Raw genomic sequence first — 18,892 nt, 5'->3', positions numbered from 1 at the left:
TGTGTCTGAAGATGTTTCCTGAGAGGTTTGACTGGCATGGGAGGCACCATGACATGGACTGGGGTCCCAAACCGAATAAAGAAAAAGTGGGGACAAGATGGTTGTGACTCCAGATCAATATCCAGAATCAATATGATAGAAAGAAGCAAATCCTGCAGCTTGTTCTTTGACCTCTATACACATGCCTCAGCACGTAGACACACACACACACACACACACACACACACACACACACACACACACCCCATACATAATTTTTTGAGAAGAAAGTGAGCAGAATACCCATATTATCCATCTCTGCTTCCAGAGCAGAGGCAATATATCTGGCCACCTCACATTCCTGCTGGCATGTCTTCCTGAAACAAAATACTGTTCCCTAAAACCATGGGCCAAAAATATCCTTCCTCCTGGTATGCCCTGAATGTGAAATGTCCCCCAGAGTCTGATGCATTCTAATATTTGGTTTCCAGATGAAGTGAAGTTTTAGAAGCTTCTAGAACCTTGAAGATGTTGAGCCTCGATGGAGGGTATCAGTGACTAGAGGCAGGCCTTTGGGACTTTATAGCGTCATCATGCTTCTGTCTGCCTCTTTTCCCTGACTGCCAATTGTCTTAGTCGATGTCCTATTGCTGTGAAGGACACCATGACCACAACAACTCTTACAGAGGAAAGCATTTAATTGAGATTGGCTTACAGTTCTGAGGTTTAGTCCATTGTCATCATGGCAGGAAGCATGGCAGCATGCAGGCAGGCATGGTACTCTAGAGGTAGCTGAGAGAGAGTTCTACATCTGGAAAGGCAGGTAGCAGGAGGAGAGAGAGTGACACTGGGCCTGGCCTGAGCACTTGAAACCTCAACGCCCACCCCTAGTGACATACTTCCTCCAACAAGGCCACACCTCTTAATAGTGCCACGCCCTGAACCTATGTGGGCCATTTCCATTCAAATACAGTATGACTAGCTACCTCGGGCCCCTGCCACCATGCCTTCTCTGCCATGCTTAGACTGTATGACCTACAACTGTAAACTAAAATAAGCCCTTCCTCCCTAAACTGCTTCTTTCCAGGTATTTGGTCAGAACAAGACAAACAACTAACACATCTCCTTAAGTATGACCTCTCCTGCCAGTGGAGGGCAGAAGCTGATGTCAGAAATTATCCTGAACCACTCAGTCTTCCACCCTGTTCACTGAGGTGGGATCTCTCATTCAAAATCAGGAGCTCACCAGTATGGTAAGTCTCACTGCCAGTGTACTCTACAGAGCCCATCTCCACCCGCCAAGACTGGAATTATCGGCAGGCTGCCTGGCATTTGCATGGGTTCTGCAGATCGGAACTCCTGCCCTTACTCTTCCGTGACAAGGCCTCTGTTTGCCCATTTGTTTTGTTTTTAGAGACGAGATCTCACTATGAAGAAGAGGAGGGTGGGGGAAGAGGAGGGGAGTAGCAGGGGAGGAGGAGGGAGAGGAGGAAGAGGAGGAGGAAGAGGAGGACCTTAATTCTATCTGTTTCCTTCTTTTGGGCATCATTGCCATGGACCAAGCCCTGGCCATCTTCCCTCTGCTTCCTGCTTCTCCAACTCCAACTCCTCCAACAGTTAATTCTACGGCTGTCCTGTGGAACACTCTTGGAAATCTAACTTAAGTAATGCTTCCTTGATTTCCACAAATAACTAATTATTTTTAAAGATAAAGCTGAAGTGTGTGTGTGTGAGAGAGAGAGAGAGACAGAGACAGAGACAGAGACAGAGACAGAGACAGAGACAGAGACAGAGAGATTGACTTAAGGGCCTTCACTGGATCCCTTTCACCCTTGTCTTTTCTCCATCATTCATTTCCCGTGTGCCTGGACTTTGGGCTTCTTTCTTATCTCCGAGCCTGTATTCTTGCTTGGCCGTAGTATTCAAGTAATCTGGAACAACAGGTGACTCAGCTTGGCAGGGAAAGAGAATGAGTAGTAGCATGCTATCCCGACAGACAAGGAATTAAGGTTGGCTGTGGTGGCACACACCTTTGGTCCCAGCACTCTTGAGGTAGAGGCAGGCAGATCTCTGTGAGTTTGAGGCCAGCCTGGTCTACATAGTGAGACCCTGTTTCACAAAAAGAAATTAAGTGTCTTAGGCAGCATTTTATGAATGGAGATACAGTATGGTGACCAGATTATTGTTTGTGCTTACTATTTGAGGCACCTTCCCTCTTAATATTGTGCCAGATTCCAACAACAGGTCATTAAAATGGTGGTCACTAGAAAGGAGATGAACAATGAATGACAATTATTTTTTGATAAACATTATTAAACACAATTCAACTAATTCATGTAAATCATTTATGAGTTTATTGTCTACATTTTTTATTTTTAAGTGTGGGCAGGTGAGTTGGTGGGCATGTGTGTATTTGAGTGCACTGCCAGTAGCAGCCAGAGGCAGCAGACCCCCTGGTGCCTCAGGTGAATCATGTGACATGGGGACTGAGAGCCAAGTCATATCTTTACGACACCCCATAAGAGGGCATTAGATCTCATTATGGATGGCTGTGAGCCACCATGTGGTTGCTGAGATTTGAACTCATGACCTCAGGAAGAGTAGTCAGTGCTCTTAACTGCTGAGCTATCTCTCCAGCCCAGCAGCAACCATTTTTAACCTTGCTTCTCCTACCTACTGAGCTATCTCTCCAGCTCCCTGTATGAATTCAAACTACTATATCCTGGTATAGTCAGAAATTACAGATCCATACAGGGAGGTCATTTTTTTGCTTTGTCAATAGTCTGCAATATATATATATATATATCAATTAAATGTCCAATGCAATGGCAAATCATTATACTCTGATGAAACAGAAGAAAGAAGACAGTTATCATGTGCAAATAGCGCTAACAATGACTCTGAAGTGAAATGATGTCTTTTCATCAGGACGAGGGTGAGTGAAATGATGACCTGGGGATATTTGCTGCAGAAGCTTTTCCATGAGCTAAGCTCCAACCCAAGTCAGACGGAATGGGATCGGAGCGAAAGGAAAACACTAGAATTAGACGTAATAAAGAAGTTTCGGGTGGGAGATCATTACAAGAACGAATTACTGAGCATGGAGAGACTTTCCTTGGCAGGGACAATTACCTGTCTGGGATGACTTAATTATGGAGCTGCCTGGAGGCATGAGGCTGAATTGATGACTTCTGCACTTAGATTTTATAGTTCTAACGAAAAGAATATAAAACCCACATAGTTTTAAATTCAAATTTATTGCAAGGCTTATATAGTCACATGCGTCCATATAAAGATCAAATTGTTGATTTACAGACAGAAAATCTATAACCTGGATCCTGTGGCATGCAAGTTCTACACAAGCTTTATAGAATGCTTCCTTGTAAAAAGTCTGATATAAAAGGAATCATAAATTTGATAGTTCTTGGCAATCTAGTACTTTCTTCGCTTAAAGGTATACTACATTGGATTAGTATGATATTACACATAATTGATTTAAGGTGCTCTCGTATGCTCAAATATGAAATTAATCATCTATAAACCTAGCCTTTCCATTGAGGCTACGGGTGTGAGTGGAGTGTGATCAGAGTTCCCCATCCTCCGCCCTCTTTAGATGGTCGTTTGATGAGGGTAATCAGTTGTAAGTCAGATTCCTGTGAGAGAAAAGAATTCACCATGGAGCCAGGGGAGTTGGGAGAGTACTGGGTGAGCATAGAGAGGCCCCAAGTTCCATCCAGCACCACACACAATGTTTGGTGGCATAAGTCTGTGGTGCTACACTCAGAGGCAAAAGCTAGAGGATCAGAAGTTCAAAGTCACCTTTGGCTACACAGTGAACTCCATTCCCGCATGAGATACAAAAGATCCTCAAAACAAAGACCAAAACCAGTCATGGTGCCTTCAGTCCCAGCACTCAGGAGGCAGAGCCAGGTGGATCTCTGTGAGTTCAAGGTCAGTTTGGTCTTCAAAGTTCCAGGCCAGGGGTACTTGGTGAGGTCTTTCTCCACAAAGAAACTAGGAAAGTGCAATCGGACATTGTTGCTCAGTGGAAGGGCATTTGCCTAGTTACAGGAGGCTCTGGATTGGATAGCCCAGAGAACCAAAGAGGTAAGGAAGAAAAATGAAAGAGAGAGAGAGAGAGAGAGAGAGAGAGAGAGAGAGAGAGAGCACTGTTTAAGTAAGATTGGAGAGAAATATAGCAGACTTCTATTTCTTATTTGAAAGGTTTCAAGTGATTTTCGGTATGTTCTTTCTATGAAGCATATTTGTAATTTTTATGCATATATATATGTGTGTGTGTGTTTATGTTGTGTGTGCACACGTGTGTGTGTGTGCACACGTGTGTATGTGTGTATGTGTGTGTTTATGTTGTGTGTGCACACGTGTGTGTGTGTGTGTGTGTGTGTGTGTGTACCAAAGACTAAAATCAGGTGTCTACCTCTGTCCTTTTCCACCCTCATTTTTGATTGTTTTCCTTTAAGACTGGGCCTCACTTGGGCTCATGAGACACTATTGAACTTGAGCTACAGAGGAGCTACTGAACGTGGTCGTATAAAAAAGGCTCCCTGCCTTTAACCCAAGCACTCGGGAGGCAGGTGGATCTCTGTGAGTTGGAGCCCAACCTAGTCTACAAACCGAGTTTCAGGATAGCCAAGGCTACAGAGACTCTGTCTTGAAAGAAGAAAAAAAAAAAAGATAAAAGGCTTTCTTGTATTAGGATATAGCTTGGTATTAAAGCACCTACTTACCACGTGTAAGACCTTGGATTCTATCCCAGCAACAAAGCGGAGAGTGACAGACAGACAGGCAGACATGCACTCACACACAGAAAAAGAGAGAGAGAAAGAGGGGGCAAAGAGACAAAGACAGACAGACAGAAACACTCGGTGGAGGGAGAGAGACAGACAGACAGACAGACAGACAGACAGACAGACAGAGAGATTAAGATTTCCCTGGCTGAATGGAGATTGCTATCATCTCAAAGTAATGAGCCAAAAAAAAAATAACAGGACAGCCAGCCATGAGCCCCCATCACCACCTCCTGGGGATCGAGCCAGGCTGTGCCCCTGTGCCTGACAGTTGCTTATAAAGTCTGGATCAGAGGGGGCTTGGACAGGCATGGGCCTTAGCGATGAATTCCATGTGGGATGTTAAAATAGTGAAGATATTCAGGCGTGTGCACACAAACAGAAACACTGTATTCCAAGATCTACATGGACCGCGCTGTGGCTTTGCCTCCAGGTCTTTTGGGAATTGCAAGACTGTGAAGATGCTTTCGTGGGAGGGGCACCATCCAACTTGAGCATGACGTCAGCACTTTTGGATTATGACTCAGCCTCACAATTCGGGGATATGGCGTGTTTCTCTGTGCATTATGTTATTTGACAAGGCTTTCTCCCATATCTTGTCCCCATGTAGCCGTGGCGATAGCACAAAGTACAGAGCTTTTGTGTGTGTCTGTGTGTATGTGTGTCTTGTCTTTTGTTGCTCTGTGTGAGTGTGTGTGTCATTTATGTCTTTTGTTACCCTAATTTATTTACAGATTGACAGCTTGTTGTCTTTCAGAGTTTGGAAATTAATGCTAAACCAATACTCTGTATGAATTTATTCTGATTTTTACCATAAATGTTTCACAATAGGTTATTGGACTGATGTGGTGTAAAACTCCATTGTATATAAATGACAACATTAAGCAAGTTGAAGGTATAAAAACCAGCTAACACCCTTGCATAGCAGCTTTGAGTGAGAAGCTATACAGCGTTTTGATGGAGCATATGGGGAAGCCATGCAGCCTGGGAGTTTTGAGCTAACATGTCAGTTTCTATCTCTGATGCAGCCAGACTTCAAGTGGGAAGTTTTCACTCGCTGCGCTGAAGGCGGAGTCTCTGCCAGGGTGGCGCTCGAGGGCGCTCATCTTCATAGAGCAAGTCTGGGCTACTTAAGGTCTAAACATGGAAATACTCCCAACTACAGGAGACTCCAAAACGCACTTCTTCTTCAAAACCCTTCCAAAATTACTCTGTTTTAAGCAATAAACGTTGTTTGTTTGTTTGAGACAGGGGCTCTCTCTCTATGTAACCCAGGCCGTCCTAGAATTCCATATGTAGACTGGCTTGGAGCTCACAGAGATCGGCCTGCTCGGCTGCCCGAGTTTTGGTATTAAGGGTGTGTACCACCACATCCCACTCTGAGCTTTTTATTCTAAGACTGTCCAGATACTTTCAGGATAGAAAAAGACTTTCTGACTCATAAAATGTAAATTCAGTCACACAGCCAAATGAATTTCTGTGTTTAAACTGAAACATATACACACGTAAACACCAGAGAGGATTAAATGGGGACCGAGGTTCATAATATACTACTATTTCTGTAACTGGGCCCTCAAAGAGGCACTGATCCAGTGCTGGCATTTGTTCAGTTTCCTAATTTACTTTGTCTTTTTTTATTATTACAATATAATTACATCATTTCCCACCATTCCCTTCTTCCCGCTAACTCCTCTCATGCTCCAGACACACCATGCACTTCCTCTCAAAGACTTGATCTCTTTTTTATTGTTAGTTGCTGAGTCTGTTTGGTGTTGCTTGTATGTCCATGATGGCTCGTCGCCTGGTATTGGATGAATTATGGGGCTCATCTCTGGGGGAAGACTGCTCCCACTCCACCGTTGGACTGAGTCTGACCCGCCAGCTCCTGAATAATCACACAGAAACTTATATTTATTTATGAAAGTTTAGGCTGTATAGCTTAGGCTATTTCCCAACTCGCTCATCTATCTTTTTTTAAATTTATGTCATGAGTGCTCTATCTGCATGTGCGCATGTATGCCAGAAGAGGGCGTTAGAACTCATTCTAGATGGTTGTGAGCCAACAAGTAGTTGCTGGGAATTGAACTCAGGACCAGTGGAAGAGCAGCCAGTGCCCTTAACTGCTGAGCCATCTCTCCAGCTCCACCTCATATATCTTAATTAACCCATTTATTGTAATTTATGATCTGCCACGTGGCTCATTAGTTACCTCTTCCGAACTGACACCTGTTGCTTTCTCCACAGCTGGCTGACAAATCTTCCCACTCCTGGTTCTTTCCCATAGTTCCTATCTCTGCCCGGATGTCCCGCCTTTGCTCTCCTGGCCTGCTATAGGCCACTTGCTCTTTATTAAACCAATCAGATGGTGATGGAGAAAAATGTTCATTCAACACTGAGACACGTGATGCTTCCTAAAGATAACAATCCCAAAGTCCAGAACTCAGCACTGTGTCGGTACAGAAATCAACATTTGAAACAATACAAAGACAGCATTTACCCGGTGCACGAGAAGACTATCCCAGCACCGCTCAGCATCTCTTAGCTGCCTATAGTTCTTTGTCCTGTGCGATTTTCCTTGTTTAGGTCTTGTAGCCACATTGTTGAGGTCTCATGAGTGAAGCTTCCCTGCCATTTCTAGGAGATCCAACCTCACAGCTGATTTGCAGGTCTTTTGGCTCTTACGGGCTTTGCGCCCTCTTTGTCCTTAATGTCCCCTGAGCCTTAGGTTCAGGAGCTATGCTGTAGATGTATCCGTTAGGGCTGGGCACTCAGGGTCAGGTCTCTGTATTTTGAACAACTGTGGTCTTCCATAATGATCTCTGTCTGTTGAAAAGAACAGTTTCTTTGGTGAGGACAGGGAGCTACACTTACCTGTGGGCACTGGGAGGCCAAACCTTTTAAGTTCAGACTCCATTTTAGAGAACCTGACCTAAGTTTGAACTCAGGTAAACTAACAGGCTGGTACCTAGCATTAGTTTCCAAGTTGCAGCGCCCCCCACCCCGCCCCCCGCCACCACTTCCCAACAAAACCCCAGCCTAGCTCCAGTCTCTAGGCTAATCCCCAACAAAGTTGTGGTCTCCAGGTTACACCCTCAACAAGACTATCATCTCCAGGTTATTCCCCCAACAAACCTGCACCCCCAGGTTACAAGCTCAACCCCTGCCTAAGGACCACCAATGCAGAGGGGAGCAGAAATTAAGTTTATGATATGACTCCCAGCACCAGCCAATTATATTAAAGACCACAGTAGCTTTCCAATTGGTTGCTTACACACTTAACACCTTGCTTGCTGCTTACTATAAAGCCTGGCCCGATAGATATTTGGGGCTCCTGCACCACCAAAACTGTCCTGTGTGATGCTGGTACATTGGAGAGGCCAGAGCTAGCTTGAATAGAATAAAGACCCTGGTGCGAGTTGCATCAGATCTGCTCCTGTCTGTTTTTTTGTTTTTTTTGTTTTTTTTTTTTTTTTTGAGGGGGGGGTGGTGGGATCAAACACTTCCTTGGCACTACAGGCATAAGGATAAACATTTAGGAGGCAGTTAGGAATTATGCTGCTTTAGGCTGGTGACAGTTGTAGGTTTTCTTTAAGATCCATGATTTCACTGGCTCTAGTTATTTGGCTGGATTTCTAGTACCAGGCATAATTTCCTTCCTGTTGAACAAGCCTTAAGTTCCACTTAGACAGCTATTGGTTACTGCCAAGATGTGAGTTCCATTACTGCACCTCTTGGGATGTCTCGCCTTGTGCTCACTGTCCACAGGCTTCACAGTGGTGCAGACTGTTGGTGGCTCCCTTAGCAGCTTAAATGAGCAGCTTCTGGGACTGTGAAGGTTAGTCTTCAGGGAGGAGGCTTTAAGGTCAGATCCAGATCAGCTCCTCCAAGTCCTGTGTCCTAAGTGCCTGGTGTCTTCAGCAATAGAGGGGCCTTACCTTCAACCTCTGGGAGGCAAAGGCAACAGAAAGAGCCTGTATTATTTTGGGAATCTAGGGGACTCCTCTGACCAGCAACTCAAAAGGGGGTTCATCATGCTCGGCTTTGGGGTTTTTATTAGATAGTCTATGGCTCTCAGAAGGAGCATTGTCAACCCAAGTCACTGAACTTCATTTAAGCAGTGTATGTGTAAGTATACATATGTACTTAGATGCATTACACATAATTTGGGGTAACTAGAAAAATAATATAATCCCTTATGACTTTTCCAACAGCCCAAATGTCATTTTTTTTAGGTGTTTTATATGTATGGGCATTTTGACTACATGTATGTCTACACATCAGGTGTGAGTCTGGTATCCACAGAAGCGAGAAGACACCAGAGTCCCTGGAACTGGAGTTACAGAGGGTTGTGTGCTGCCGTGCGGGTGCTGGGAATTGAATGTGGTTTCTCTGGAAGAGCAGTCAGTCCTCTTAACTGCATGGCCATCTCTCCAGCTCCTTCATTTTAAAACACTTATTTTTTTTTCCCAAGGAAAAAGAAGTCTTTAAAAAAAAGCAGACATGGGTTGTTGGAGAGAGAGCTCGGTGGCTGTCCAGGACCCAGATTCAGTTGCCAGCACCCGCATGGCAGCTCCAGGGGACCAACCTCCTCTTCTGGCATCAACAGGCACCACATGTACCGCGGTGCACAGACATGTAGGCAGGCAAAACACTCATGTGCATAAAATAAAAGTAAGTATTTTTTTTAAAAAGAAAAGGCAAAAATGGACCAGGAGTGACAGCACACACCTGAGACAGAGGTTGCTAGATCTCTGTGAGTTCGAGGCCAGCCTGGCCAATATATCCAGTTCCAGGCCAGCCAGGGCTACATAATGAGACTATGTCTCAAAAGAAAAACAAACAAACAACAACAAAAAAAGAAGGGGTGAAGGAGTTTGGAGAAACAGCTCCACCGTTAAGAGCATATGTTACCACGTCACTCTCAAAAACGACCTGAGTGTGATTCTTTTTTTGTTTGTTTGTTTGTTTTGTTTTGTTGGGTTTTTTTGTTTGTTTGTTTTTGGTTTTTCGAGACAGGATTTCTCTGTGTAGCCCTGGCTGGCCTGGAACTCACTCTGTAGACCAGGCTGGCCTGGAACTCAGAGATCCACCTGCCTCTGCCTCTCAAGTGCTGGGATTAAAGGCGTGCGCCACCACCGCCCGCCCCTGAGAGTGATTCTTAACATCCATGAGGTTCATAGAGGTTCATAGCCACATGTAACCCAGCGGCCTCTGGCCTCCACTGGCATGCCCGTGCACAGACCTACACAGAGACACATAATTAAGAATCATAAAATGGATTTTTGGAGGGGGAGGGGGAATGCAGAACTGTGGGACCAGACACTCACTGGGATGAGGAAGCACCTCTCTCATGATGGCATGAAGACCTTTTACATATAAAATACCTAAAAAATAAAATTAAAAAAAATGACATTTGGGCTGTTGGAAAAGCCATAAGGGATTATATTATTTTTCTAGTTACCCCAAATTATGTATAATGCATCTAAGTACATATGTATACTTAAACATATATTGTTTAAATGAAGTTAAGTGACTTGGGTTGACAATGCTCCTTCTGAGAGCCATAGACTATCTAATAAAAACCCCAAAGCCAATTTTGTAAAGCAAATGCCGTCACCTGCATACTGATGTCTAGAAAAAGTAATGTGTGCCCTATAGTCTCACCCTGTCTTGTCTTTGTGGGTGTTTACAGGCTTCTTCTAGCAAATCTATAGGCAACCAGGTAACTTTATGTTTGCCTGAAAATTGAGGAATGAACTAGCCGTATGCCAGAGATACGCAAAAGGCTACAGATCCCAAGAAAGCAGTTTGGGGTCAGAATTGATCATAGAAGACATGACACATTTCACATTGCAGAGGAAACATCATAAAAATAAGCATTTTTTTTTCAATATTGGGATTTAAACCCAGGATCTCACCCATTCCCAGCAAGGAGTCTCCACCCAGCTGCTTCTTGCCATTCATAAATGTTACTAACAAACTCATTCGCGATTTAAAGATATTATTCCAGGCCAACAGTAAACGTTTCAAATACAGATTTGCCAGAACACCAGTCAAATTCTCCAGCATAACTCCATTAAGCGGGGATTGCACAGACTCTTGTGGAATCCTAGAGCCCAGTCAACTCTCTAAGAACAGAGAATGTTGACTCCCAAACCTTTGAAACCTTGCTGTCTGTAGAAGTTCAGCAGGGCTTTTGATATCTCTCACAAACAGCTCTCTTGTTCCTACATACTGTTTCTGGCTGGTTATGGCGCCCCCGTGTGGGCCTTTGTTGTAATGTTTTACTGCTCCCAGGAGCAATACAATTAGTAATACTTCTGTTTTCCTATTTGTAATTATTTCAAGGAAACACTAAAGAATGTGATTAATCCTATACGTCAACTATCAGACTTGCTTTTTATTTCTGGGTATGTTTTGTTTTGTCTGTGGGGTTTTTTGTTTGTTTGTTAGTTTTCTTGATTTGTTTTGTTTTGTTTTCTCCTGGTGGGAGGGGAGGGACAGAGTCACACATATCCCAGGCTTTCCTGGAACTCCCTATACAGCCTGAAGATGACCTCCTGCCTCCACCTCTCCTGTGTTGGGATTACAGGCCTGTGCCATCATGCCTACTTCATGCAACGGTGAGATTCTAACCCAGGGCTTCATGCATGGTATAAACTCTACCAACCCATTTATATCCCTCCCAGGTTGTTTTATGAGATTTTAAAATCCTTTTTTAATTATGAGTGAGTGTACGTGTGTGTGTGTGTGTGTGTGTGTGTGTGTGTGTGTGTGTGTGTGTACATGAATGTGAGTGCAGATGCCTGTGACAACCAGGGGTGTCAGAATCCCCAGGAGCTGGAGTTACAGGTGGCTGTGTTGGGGTCCAGGAGTCACCCCACAAACCACACAAACACTGATCTCAGTCAGACAGGGGTGGTTTGTCGAGCACATAGTGTAATATTGATTGATCAGGGCCATAGCGCAGAACTCTGGGGCTGAGCCATGTCCACAAACATTTCTCAGGGCCAGCTTATAAAGGGAAAAATCCACAAAAACCACCGTGAGCTCACGCGCAGGTGCAGGAAGTGCTGCTCAGTGGTTAGCTCTGACTCAAGCTATTTTGGACATAACAGTTCATACTGACCTTTAATTTGGTGGGTCTTGTGGGATTTCTTAAGATTAACAAACTCATACAGAACACAACAGGATATGAGATCAGCACGGCCTTGCTCTGAGTCAAGTTATTTTTCTACATCAGTGACTGGCAGGCATATTACAGCAACAATGTGAAACTGCTGGCAGGCATGGGACAAAAATGGCTACAGCTATGCTGTGGGTGGGAGCAGGGCAGACCTCAAAAGTTGTGAGCCGTCAACATGGGAGCTGGGAATTGAACTCAGGTCCTCTGCGAGAGCGATGTGTGCCTTTAACCACTGAACCATCTCTCCAGTTCCCTGAAAGATTGTTTGTTTGTTTGTTTGTTTGGTGGGGGAGAGTAAGAGAGGATTTATATCACTTAGTAGCCCAAACTGCTACTCACAATTCTCCTGCCTCAGTTCCCCAAGTGTGTAGGCCATCATTACTAGCAACTAAACACTGTATTTCCCTGAGAACTTAGGGTACACTCTTTATTATAACCATCCTAGAAGAAAAAACAGTCAATAGACTCATCACTTATAATCCACGAGCTCCAGAAATTACCTCTTTAGAGGTTGGTAACGGCTTAGGGGCTGATTCTAATTCAATTTTTTCAAATAAATATGGATTTACTTAAATCATTTTAAAGACACTTCTGGGATACGGATACTTCATCCTCCTCTCAAAGACCACAGTAGATACAAACAGAAGGGATCTCGTTTTCTTTTTGTGTATTTTGTTTGTTTGTTTGTTTGTTTGTTTGTCAAGACAGGGTTTCTCTGTGTAGCCCTGGCTGTCCTGGAATTCACTCTGTAGACCAGGCTGGCCTCAAACTCACCAAGATCCACCTGCCTCTGCCTCATGAATGCCGGGATTAAAGGCGTGTGCCACCACTGCCAGGCCCTTACTCTCTTTTTAATTGTATTAGAAACCATTGTTTTAAATTCTACTTATATATAAAGGAATTCACCCAACACTGATTGAAGCCCCACTGTCTCAAGATCAAAATGCCAAAGTGGGTGGGCTCCAGTTGCTAAAGAAAAAAAAAAAAAGTAAAGCAAACCAATGAAACTATTTTCTTTTTCCTTCTATAAACCAATAATGACTGCCTCATGAGAATGGCCATAAAAGCCCAGGCTTTGAGGAGTGCCTTGTCATTAATGTTTACGAGGGAAGCCTCGTCAACTCCCAGAATATATTTTATGAATAGCTTTGTATGTAGAAAATCCCTGGATCTGAGGTTTTGCTGATTTTTTTTTTTTATTTAAAATTTTCCTGACAGGAAATGAAATTTGAAGACATGATCACCACTCCTAAAGAAAAGTCTGAACTTAGTAAAACCAGAATGGATCAGGTGAGATACCAGTTCTACCGAGAGGCTAGACAGGCTGTACTAGATGAGCCAGAACAAGTAACAAGACTCCCCTGGAGGAAGCCAGAGTTTTCACCTTCCAAAATACCTGAAACTAGACACCAGCAGCCCTTGAGTCTCAAAAGAAGGCAGCAAGTGAGGACTGTTTCAGTGGATCTCTGATCCTCGTGCCCTAAGGATAACTGAATGTTGTTTTAAATGTGTGTGTGTGTGTGTGTGTGTGTGTGTGTGTGTATGTATACATGTGTCATACTTAGAAATGTCATGCTGCTGTATGGAGGTCAGAGAACAGCTTGTGGGAGTTGGTTCTCTCCTGCTACCATATGAGTCCAGGGAATCCAAGCAGTGTGCTCAGGCCTGGCTGTGGAAGCCTCTACCCGCTAAGCCATCCCACTGGCCCTGAATATTGTTCTTGGTGTCTTCCCTCCAGAGACTAGAACCTGTTTCATGCTTTCTGCTGTTCTTTCTTGTCTCTTGAACACCTCAGCTTCCCTTCGTGCTTTCCTTTACGCATTCAGAACCCTCTGCTGTTTCCAAGAAAAGTCCATGCCCCACAATTCCCCAGGACCCAGTTTCAATCTCCGTGTTCTCACATCGATGTTGTCATCAACCTCTTAAAAACTTAACAATGCCCTCCTGATTTTAAACTTACTTGCTGCAGCTCCTTCTCCTCCTCCTCTCCTACTTCCTCCCCTTTCTTCCTCATTTTCTTCTTCTTCTTCTTCTTCTTCTTCTTCTTCTTCTTCTTCTTCTTCTTCTTCTTCTTCTTCTTCTTCTTTTCACTGGTTATCACTGTTTAGTTCTGGCTGGCCTGTCATTCCCTAAGTGTGCCAGGCTGTCCTTGAACTCATAGACCTATGCCTGCTTCTGCCTTCTGCCTACTGGAACTAAAGGTTTGTGCCACTAAACCCAACTTTAGCATGAAAAAAAAAAAGTAAGGTGTCAAAGGTAGATAAAGGGGATGGAGATATAGCTCAGTTGGAGGAGTGCTTGCCTGGCATGCATAAATCCCTGGCTCTTACTCCCAGCACTGCATAAACTGGGTGTGATGGCCCATGCCTTTAATCCCTGGCACTTGGATCACATCCTCCTGCCTAGTCATCCCTGGCGAGCTCAAGGGCAGCCTGGCCTAGGACATAAGCTTCATATGTCACCACCTGGCTTTAGCGTGCGAGTTAGTAAGGACAGTGGAGCACTCACCTGGCATGTGTAAGGCCCTGGTGCAATTCCCAGTGCTAGATGCTCAGCTCACTAGTCAGGAAACACACAAGCAAAACAAGGATGGCACACTCCTACTTACAGATGGGCAAAGATCACAGGAAGACTGTAAAGGAAGATACTGGGAAGGTTGTGTGGGAAATGCTGCATGCTGGTGGAAACACACTGCAACAACCAACCTGGAAGGTATTGGAGCTAGGGGTCTTATTTCGGGAAACCTTCCCTCCAGGAAGAAAAGCACTGATACTCAAGGTAAAACACTGTAGACACACCCTAACTGTACTCCCATGCCTCCGCCTCCAGTGTGGCATTCGTTTGTGATGGGATTTGCTGCTACTCACAAGAAGCCATGAAGTCTGTATCCACCTGCTCTTAAGCATGTGACTTCCTTGGGCTCAGCGCCCAACACAAACGTGACACAATTAGAAGGCTCAAGATTCTGAGCATTGAAACCCTCTCTTGCTTCAGCGAACCTTTCCATCCCTGTGTAAGGGGAAGTATCCGTCTCCTGGAGGCTCAAGAGGCCATGTGACGCTGGCCTCATCCCAGTCACCTAAGCTGATGTCCCAATTAATGAGTGAGGCCACTTTTCAGTTCCAGCTGTGAGCTGGCCTAAGGATTACTGATGTAACAGTTAACCTGTTGGTTTTTGTGTGTATGCGCGCGTGCGCGTGTCTGTGGTGTGTGTGTGTGTGTGTGTGTGGTATCTGCGCATGAATGTTTGGATATGTGTGTGCAGGTATGTATGTGAACGCACATGCATGTGGATATCAGAGGTTGATATCAGGGGTCTTCCTTTATCACTCTTATGTGTTAAGGCAAGTTTCTCATTGAACCTGAGCTCTCTGATTTGGCTTTCAGGGATGAGGTATCTCCCTCTCTCCAGTGTGTATAGGGGGGGGGGGGGGATGGGAGGCTTAGCTACCACACCCACTGCCCGATGCCCAGCACTTGCTTGGTTACTAGGACCCAAACTCAGCTTCTAGCATTTGCACTGCCAAATGCTCTACACACCGAATCTCCCCAGCCCTGGGGCGTCTAATCTTGGTTGCCAACTTGGTGGGATTTTGAATCAAGGAGGAAACAGATCTCTGGGCACGTCTGTGAGGGTGTTTTTAGATTAGGTTAAATGAAGCCAGAGGTCCCACCCTAAGTGTGGGAAGCACCATTTCATAGGCTGGGGGCCCAGAATGAATTTTAAAAATGCAAAACCCAACTGAGAGCAGAGCTCTTATCTCTGTCTCTGTTTCCTGACGTTGGACACAATGTGAGCAGCCCACCCTCTGGCCTGCTGCCTTGCCTTCCCCACTGTGATGGCTCAGGTTCTCCTGGGACCATAAACCTGAAGAAAGCCTCCTCCCTTCTTTACGTTTCTTCTGTCGACTGTCTTGTCCCAGTGACAGCACAAGTAACTCATTCACCATGGGGTACCTAGGATTATGAGAAATAATAAAGCTTTGATGTTTTAAGACATTATATTAATAGAATTTGATTCAAGCCGGGCAGTGGTGGCGCACGCCTTTAATCCCAGCACTTGGGAGGCAGAGGCAGGCGGATTTCTGAGTTTGAGGCCAGCCTGGTCTACAGAGTGAGTTCCAGAACAGCCAGGGCTACACAGAGAAACCCTGTCTCGAAAAACAAAAACAAAAACAAAAAAAAAAAAAGAAAGAAAGAAAGAAAGAAAGAAAGAAAGAAAGAATAAGCAGACTCCTTTGGCCATCTTGACACCTGTGGAGACCTGCTAGGAACAGGACTTCTAGAAGCAAGTATGTCTGGAAGGCTGTGGTGCAAGGCCACTTTTGCTGGCTATAAGTGAGGTCTCCGGAACCAAAGAGAGCACATGGCTCTTCTTAAAACTGAAGGCGTTTATGCCAGAGATGAAACTGAGTTCTACTTAGGCAAGAGATGTGCTTCTGTGTACAAAGCAAAAAAACAATACAGTGACTCCTAGAGCAAACCAAACAAGACCAGAGTGATCTGGGGAAAAGTAACTCGGGCCCACGGAAACAGTGGTCATGACAAATTCCAAAGCAACCTTCCTGCAAAGGCCATTGGACACAGAATCCGTGGGATGCTGTACCCATCCCGGGTTTAAACTAATGGAGAGTAAATAAATAAAAGTAGGTTTGTGCTCTTGTATTTTTTCACCTCTGTCCTAAAAATAAATAAATAAATAAATAAATAAATAAAAGTAGAATAGAAGTTCCATGTGGTGACCCTAAACTTAGTTTACATAAGTGTTTTGTCTTTTTGTTGCTTGTAATTATACAAACTATACACATAAAGAAAAGGTGGAAAAGCAGATTTAACTGTAAGTATGGGCTTGTTTGTGCATTAATAATAATCTTGACTAGCAGTACAGAATATATGGAATAGTCCAGGTACGTTTATCTTGACTTTGACTAATCAAAGGCTAAAGATGCGCTCAGTTGGCGGTGTGATGTGGTTACTGCGGTTATTGCATTGTCTTTCGTGTGTTATGGTTGTGTGCTGCGGGTGACGTCTGAGGCTGATGTTGTGTGGCGTGGTTGGTGTGGTGAGGTTTGGTTTTGTTCTTCTGCTGCCCTGAACTGCTCTTTCTCTTCGGGACCATCCACTGCAGAGAACTGAGTTCTTGCTCTCCACTACGGACGGACGTCGACGCTACTGGCTGGCGGTGACGGTGCGAATCTGTAATAACAGCGCCTGGAAAATGGGAACAAGAGAGGCAAGAATTCAAAGTCATCCTCAGGTAAAGAGGGAGCTAACAGCAGGGGGTTTTGACGTCCTGTCTTTCAGGAAAATCCACACATTAGATATGTCAGCGCTCCGTCCAACGCAAGAAGTAAACATAGGGTCTGATCTGGGCTTGTCTGGTCAGACGCCCCATGAGACTGTTGAAATCTCAAGTGGGGTTCCCAAAGGCACCTTTCTGTTTCCTGTATTTATCTTTTGGAGACAGGGTCTCACTCTGTAGCCCAGCTGGCTTCAAATGCATGGTCCCCCTGCCTTAGCTTCTCAGATGCTGGGCTTAGAGACATGTGCCTTCCCACTTAGCATCAGAACCCAGTTTTGATTCTGGTAGTCAAGGTCTCCACGCTGAGGCAGCACAACCTTTCCACTGGGTACAGGTGACACGCCCCTGCTGTTTCCGACTGCTGACCCCACTTGCTCAGTTTTTTAAGTCCACGTCTCCAGTTCCCTTGATCATTTCTTGTGTTCTTCAATGGTCTCTCCTTTTCTGCCTTGCTGAAAAGCCTTTCAATAAATCCTTGACCGCCTGTCCAAGAGATCCTATCAACTAATCCCTTAGCAACGAGACAACAGAAACATTTCTCTGGGCTGCTGGCGTAGGCCTGCGATAGTACACTTGTATAGCACGCGCACACTATAATGGGGTGGGGTGGATATAAACGGTGTCAAGAATGTGAAGAAACTAGAACCACACAGAAAGCTGTCCACGGGGCTATCTGGTGTATGCATGCACTCCTAGTATCTGGGAAGCTTGAGGCGGGAGGATTATGAGTTCTGAGCCAGCCTGGGCTACCCAGTAAAACCCTGCCCCAAAATAAAAACAAAACAAATGGCACAAAACTATTATACATGTATGTCAATAGTATGCTTAACAATAACCAAGAAACAAAACCACCCAAATTCCCATTGTGTGCTGTTATGGACGCTGGTATATTTATACAATGGGATATCACTGAACATTAGATATGAGAGACTAATGCATGGATCAACATTATAAAACCTGAAGACATTATGTCAATTGAAAGAAGCCAGTGATGCGAGCTGGTTATTGATGACTCTGCTTATGTCAAATGTCCAGAATGGGCAGGTCACCAGCAGACAGCAAGGTGGCAGCTGCCAGCACCAGGGGCTGAGGAGAGACAGGATGAGCATGGAGTTTGTATGAAAGGAAAAAAATGTTCGTCTTTGTAATGGTGGTCACTGTAGACATCTGTGAAAATAATAAAACCCACTGAGCTGGGTACTCTGCAGATGAATGTTATGCTATGTGAATTATAAACTTATTTAAAGGCACAGGCACATGGGGTTCTGTCGTCTGGTACAGAGAGGTGACCTTCAGATTCATGCTGGTGGCAAGAGGGGGGAGGAGCAACCGCCAGCACAGCGACTGCCGCTCAAGAAACGCCAGCAGTTTCTAATTTTACACTGCCCTATATTTGTTGCTTTTTGGAGCTTTTGACTCACTCTACGAGCTGGCCAAACAGAGATGCCTTTTATGTTTTATTACAACGGCTAAACTGGGAAATCAATCCACCAATTGCTTTCTTACAAAGGGAAATGAGCTAAAAACAACCTGGATGTAAAGTGAGCTCAGTGGGATGAACGTGTTTGCAGAGGAGGGAGCGTCCACTAGTAGTGCCGGGCTTCATTATTTTAGAGC

The 18,892-nt window shown here is 44.6% G+C and overlaps 1 pseudogene; it reads left to right on the top strand.

Moving 5' to 3' along the window:
• Positions 1 to 16,267: 16,267 nt before the first annotated feature.
• Positions 16,268 to 16,608, top strand: LOC117711718 (large ribosomal subunit protein eL33 pseudogene; annotated as a pseudogene).
• Positions 16,609 to 18,892: the final 2,284 nt, after the last annotated feature.

Source organism: Arvicanthis niloticus, chromosome 6, assembly GCF_011762505.2.
Source record: "Arvicanthis niloticus isolate mArvNil1 chromosome 6, mArvNil1.pat.X, whole genome shotgun sequence".
NCBI lineage: Eukaryota > Metazoa > Chordata > Mammalia > Rodentia > Muridae > Arvicanthis > Arvicanthis niloticus.
The sequence above is the reverse complement of the archived record's forward strand: the minus strand, read 5'-3'. Positions and strand labels throughout refer to the sequence as shown.